Source organism: Nicotiana tabacum, chromosome 4, assembly GCF_000715075.1.
Source record: "Nicotiana tabacum cultivar K326 chromosome 4, ASM71507v2, whole genome shotgun sequence".
Taxonomy (NCBI): domain Eukaryota; kingdom Viridiplantae; phylum Streptophyta; class Magnoliopsida; order Solanales; family Solanaceae; genus Nicotiana; species Nicotiana tabacum.
In genome coordinates this window covers 146,621,466-146,628,357 of record NC_134083.1, presented here as the reverse complement: position 1 = coordinate 146,628,357, position 6,892 = coordinate 146,621,466, and positions in this window count along the sequence as shown.

The following is a 6,892-nucleotide window of genomic DNA, read 5'->3' as shown; positions in this document are numbered from 1 at the left end:
TTTGCTCGCAATCACAAGTTTGGCTTTCAGCCTTTTTTATTTCTAACTTTGGCGTTCAGCCTTTTTTATCTCATCATCGGAATGATTTTGTTTTTTCCCTTCAAAAGATTTCCCTATCTGACTGAAATTGCAAAAGATAAGCAAAACAAAAGAATTAAAATCAACGTAGCCTTTGCCATCACAAGTTTGAAGCAAGTATTTGAGTATTTTTTTACCTTTTTTTTTTTTTTTACTTTATTACAAAAATATGATAGAACTTTAAGTTCGATCGATATGTATTTATAGATACTGAAAAGAATAGTAGCAAATACATTATTGAAGAAGTTTCCTAAAAGAAAAGAGGATTTAATTCATTGGGGTTATACCATTTTTTACAACGAAAATTAAATTGCTCTGTCTATATGTATATATACTAGAAGGTAAGCAACTAAGTATTAGTATTAGAATATAACACTAATATTCCCAGTATAATCCCACAAGTGGGATCTGAAAAGGATAGTGTGTACGCAAACTTTACCCGAACCTTGTGGAGCTAGAGAGGTTGTTTCCGAAGACCCTAGGCTCAAGAAAAAACAAAAAAAGTGTAGAAATCAATAAGCAGTAACATAACAACAAAATAATAAGGTAACTGAAGCGAAAGAAACAACGTATGACAAATAGAACTCTAAGAAAACGAAAGTACAAAACTAATACTACTACCTACAGGTATGGCATAGAAAAATACTCGATTACCTACTAACCTCCTACCCTAATTCTCGACCTCTACACTCTCCTATCAAGGGTCATGTCCTCAATACGCCGAAATTGCGCCATATCTGCCTAATTACTTCTCCCCAATACTTCCTACCTCTACCTCTCTTCAAACGCATCAAGGCCAACCTCTGACACCTCATCATTGGAGCATCTGTACCCCTCCTCTTCACATAACCGAACCATCTCAACCTCGCTTCTGTCACGACCCAAAATTCATTAAAGGTCGTGATGGCGCCGGACACCGCCGTCAGGCAAGCCAAAAATAAATACTTGATTTGGTTCTCATTTTAATATTTTTGAAATTATATTTTTCTTCGATTAAATAGTAAAAGATAGAATTCACAGTGTAAGTAATAATATTCTTAACAATTTCAATACAGAACAACCCATAATCACCCCAAAACCCGGTGTCACAAGTGCATGAGCATCAACCAAGAAGTAAAAATAAAGTACAACATCCGTCCGGAATACAACTTAGACAGAAAAAAATACAAATAACTCTGAAGGAGACTCTGTTGGTTGCGGGTCGTAATATGGAATGCAGCTCGTTAAGTCCCCGCGTGTATACACGCCTCTACTCTCACAAGGCCACTAGTCACATATGTACCTGCACAAAAATATGCAGCAAGTGTAGTATGAGTACGTAATCAACGTATACCTAGTAAGTATCTAGCCTAACCCGGAGAAGTAGTGACGAGGGGTCGACATCGACACTCACTAGTAGTCCAATAATATCAATTACAGTAAAAAGGTAAGTAAATATGAGGCAGAGTAAATAAGTGAGATAAATAAGCATGAATCGGGTGGTACAAATCCCCCTATTTACGAGGAACTCAAGCTCTCCATTAGAAATTTTCTCCTTAACCGGAACATATATATAGATATAGTGGATCTCATCAGATAGATTATCATAACTCAAATCGAGAAAACTCACAGATACACTGGCTTCTTGCCAAAGATTACGCACGATTCTATGAGGATATGATATAGGAAATGTCGATGTGTACGACCCGATCCAACATAAAAATTTAAACTGTGCACTGCCGAGGGTCGAACGGCACGAACCATAGATGCATCTATTAAACTGCCGAGGTGAACGACCCACTCCCATGAGAGTGTGGTACATAAATCCTGCCGAGGCGATCGGCCCGATCTCATAAGAGTGAAATACATAATCCTACCGACGCGAAATACATAATCATGCAGAGGCGAATGGCCTGATCCCATTAGAATAAGAAGCTTTGACGGGTCCTTGACCCCACTCACAAATAAACGTGTGAGTTGTAATTTCTTTAACAAAAACCTTTCAATGAAGTATATATATATATCACGGAAAAATGCCGTAGGAGGAGTAAAGTTATTCGGTGACTAATCGTGAAATCGTGAAGTACAATAGCAATAGCAAGTCTAGTCTCAAGTAGGAATGTAAAACAGAGGAATTTAATAGGCGAGAAAATGCTCAAATAGTGCAGTTATAACATGATGTGAACCTAAGTCTACCTGGACAATAACATGAATGTAGCTGCGTACTGGCTCTCGTCACCTCGCGCGTACATATCCCCCATAACAGTAGCACACATCAACATACAACACCTAGGGGTATTTTTCCCCTCACAGAGTTAGACAGGAGACTTACCTCACTCCGATGTTCCAAAACTGGCTCCAACACTGCCCTAACACCTCAAACCGGTGACCGCCGATCCAAAACCAGTCAAATAAGATGCAACCCAATCAAAATATACTCTAATACTCATAATTAATCAATTTATAACAATTTCCAACTCCGCTCGAAAAATCGATAAAGCAACCCTCGGGCCCACGTGCCCGGATTCCAAAACTTTTCGAAGACAAACACTACCCATAGCACTACAAATTCAATTATATAATTTATTCTCAATTTCATGCCCAAATTCCTGATCAAAATTCAAGAATACCAATTTCTAGGTTTTTCTTCAAAATCTCAAATTTCTACAAATTTTTATGCTTGAATCCATGTATAAATCTTGTTATTAACTCACAATACGCGAGAATCACTTACCTTGACATAGATGATGAAAATCCCTCCTTGAAGCTCTCTAAATTCGCCCCAACCAAGTGAAAAATGAGAGAAGAAGAGCCAAATCCCGCTCTTAATACGATTCTGCCCAGCGATTTTTTCCACCTGCGGTGCCTTGGCCGCATCTGCGGTCCCGCACCTACGAAAAAATCCTCGCAGGTGCGCATTTCCCTTACCTGGCCAAGCTCCGCATCTGCGGACAAAAGGGACCGCTTCTGCGAGCCCATCCGCTCCTGCGACTACTGCTCTTGCACCTGCGGTCACGCAGGTGCGCCAAAACTTCCGCACCTGTGATGGCTGGGCTGCCCTCACTCTTTTGGTTCTGCGGCTCATAGCTCGCACCTGCGGCTGACCAAGCGCAGGTGCGATTATGACAGCAACTGGGAGCTTCAGCTGTTGCTCCCAATTTCCAACTTGGTCTGAGCCTTGTCCGATCGCTACTCGGGACCCCCGGGGCCCCACCCGAACATACCAACAAGTTTGGAATAATAAAACGGACATGCTCGAACCCTCAAATCATGCCAAACAACATTGAAATCATGAATCGCACCCCAATCCAAGCTTAATGAACTTTAGAACTTCAAACTTCTACATTCGATGCCAAAACCTTTCAAATCATGTCTGATTGACCTCAAATTTTGCACACAAGTCACATTCGACATTACGGACCTATTTCAACTTTCGGAATTGGAATCCGACCCCGATATCACAAAGTCCACTCCCGGGCAAACTTTTCAAAACCCTTCAAATTTCTAACTTTCGCCAAATGACCCCGAAGTGACCTACGGACCTCCAAATCCACTTCCGGACACGCTCCCAATACCAGAATCACCATACAGAGCTATTCCCAGACTCGAAATTCCAAACGGATATCGATAACATCGAAATATGCCTCAACCCAATTTTTATGAAATTCTTCCAAAATGACAACTTCCGTAATAGGCGCCAAAACGCTCCCAGGTCATCCAAAATCCGATCCGGACATACGCCAAAGTGCAAAATCATCATACAAACCTGTTGGAACATTCGAATCCTGATTCCGAGGTTGTTTACTCAAAAAATCACCCTTTAGTCAATTCCTCCAACTTAAGGCTTCCGAAATTAGAATTTTTTTTCCAAATCAACTCCGAACTCCCCTAAATTAAATTCCGACTACGCGTACAAGTCATAATACCTGAAGTGAAGCTGCTCAGGGTCTCAAAATGCTGAATGACGCGCTAGAGTTCAAAACGATCGGTCGGGTCGTTACATTCTCTCCCACTTAAACGTACGTTCGTCCTCGAACGTGCTAAGAACTGCTCTGGAGTTGTCCGAAATCACGGTTCAACAACTCGTGCACCTATCCATGCTACCACAACCCAGTTGGGCACATTAACTCGAGTCAATATGAAGTTCTTCCCCTTTATTTAGTCAAGTAAGCCTTAGAGTCAAATTCCAACATCCGCAATTCTCCACCAGGCCTGTTTCAGCATACGAACACCGTATCAATCACTACACACTGCACCAAACACGATTGTATACCCTTAATGAATTCTTACCATGCACCACGTAACTCATTTGCCCAAGGCAATCTTTACAAATCACAACAACTAAAATTTCCACTGACCGAAGCTCGTAGTGTACCTCATGACCAATTAAGCCTTGCTTTAACTCTCGCAACACTGCCACGACAGAGAAGATGTGTAGAACTCATAGCCACATGCCAAATCACAATTTATGGAGTCTCTCCTCCCGACAAGAACCATTACCTCATTCCGGACTGAATAACAATACTACTCTTTAATATGCTTCATATAAATCTGATCGCACTGAATCCAGGTCCAATAATCTCGTCTCACCCAATACAAGCTGCTCAGGCAATAAGCCACCTCAGACACTGCCAAAAGTCTCATATGATGCCACAATGTGCCAACAATCTACAAACTCGAATGTGATACATAAGGAAACAAACTTTGGAAAGATCTACTCAACCCTTGTAACTAATTTAAACAACCGAAAAGATGTCATGAACCTTCCTCAGAAAATGAGAAGCAAAATACACAATAATAGATATGGGAAACCGTACTCAATAACACACTGTTGCGGCATGCAACCCGATCCACACATGATATCGTTGCGGCGTGCAATCCGATCCAACCATGATACCCGTGGCGGCGTGACACCTGATCCAAACAACATATCCGTTGCGGCGTGCCACCCGATCCAACCATATACCCGTGGCGGCGTGCCACCCGATCCACACATAATAATCTAAAGAAAACACATATCGAGCCGTAACGCTTATACTCGCGAAATGCCCGAATATCAATCATAAGCACGCCAAGTGCATAATACAAATCCTGGGGAGACGGGTAGCGTCGCGCGCTATAAAACTCAAACACAACTAAGGTGCGATACATGATCTGTATCTCAAGAGTCATGCTGCTCACATAACACCACAAATTATAAGGGATCTCAATACGAGTGCGAATAATCAAACCGCCTCATAATCCACATGGCACAATAGAGACTACACGGAAGGGCCGATAACAGAAATATCATCCAAGGCCCGAAGATCCCTCTGAAAACAACGCTATGCTGAAATGAACACATCCGGCCTGATATAGATCCCACATTCACATTTAGATCCATCCACGGACCTCAAGCCGATTCTAATCGTACCGCACTGGGCTAATAACCCTTCAAGGACCCACAATGACCTATTCACAACTCATAAGAACGGCTGTCAAATCCGAAACAAACTCACATGGTCCATAGCCCAAGGAATAGAATGCCTCTCAGGCATAAACTCTCGCACTTGCGATATTACCATGACCTCCACATTTGGTCTCAATCTTTAACAATTAAGTGACTGACATATCACACTTATACAAATCTCCCCGTGGGGCATGCTCCCACGACCATTACACTCAGGTAGCAAGGTCCGCACATCCATACCACCAGTCGTTCTAATTCTGTAGAGTGGGTCAAAAATCTGCAAGTCAATACACAAAGCCTCTTCCATATGACACCGATCTCAGGTGACGCTAAAGACAATACCATCTTACTCTAAACATCTGAATTCTTCCCTGCTCATCCGAGCTCTTGACATTCTTGTCGACATCAACTGCAACCTTGATCCTCAACTTCTAATTTATTCTCAACTTGCCTTAGAAACAATAATAGTTCCATTCATTAACGTAACGAAACCCAATAACACTCATCCCCAGCGACCCAATCCACGAGACCACATCGTCTCAATACCCATGAACCGTCTCATATTCTCCTTAAGCGCTCAATAGCATAGCCAACTGGTACACCCATTTTGTAAGACTTTCTGTGAATCCAAAGCTATTTATTCCCTTCCTTTAGTACTGCACCGCATACCCAATGATAACATAGAACATTCCAAGTTCTTAGGCATTATACTCAAATTCTTGAACCCACCAGGACCACTGTTGAGAGTCACCCACTCTGTCTTGGTCCCGAGTATAAGCTAAACTCTAGCGCTCTGCCAGCACGTAAACATTCTATCAAAGAAGCACCCAACTGAATTCTTTCCCTTTGTACATTACTTCCACCAGAAGCGGAAACTCTGAGTCTTCTCAAAATTGAACATGAACTGATAAGGCCCAAGTATAGCACATATTCCTCAAATCCTTTGCTCAAATTACCACTGATGTTTTCTTTCCTTGGGCGTAATAACCCACTAATATGCCGATAACCAGAAACCTTACAAGTAGGAAACCATGCAATCAAATCGTAGACGGTGAGGCTCTCCCACTTAGCTTGAAGCTACAATTACATAACCCCGAAACCCACCAATATTACTCCTTCCTTATAGTCATGAGCCAGCACAATCGACCTGCCAAATTTCTCAAAATCCTCCTGTTAAACATTTCGTGAACATTCTGAATCACTAGCCACATTCACATATTTGACCTCTTACTGGAAAGCCAGTAGAATTCTTCGTTGAAGCTCCGTCAACACCACAAAATCAGTAAACTATCTTGATCCCGTGCTCATTCACTAGCTGTACAAGTTTGTTCACTCCCCATTGACATCAACTAAAGGTACAATAATACATTTCAAATCCGAAGTCAT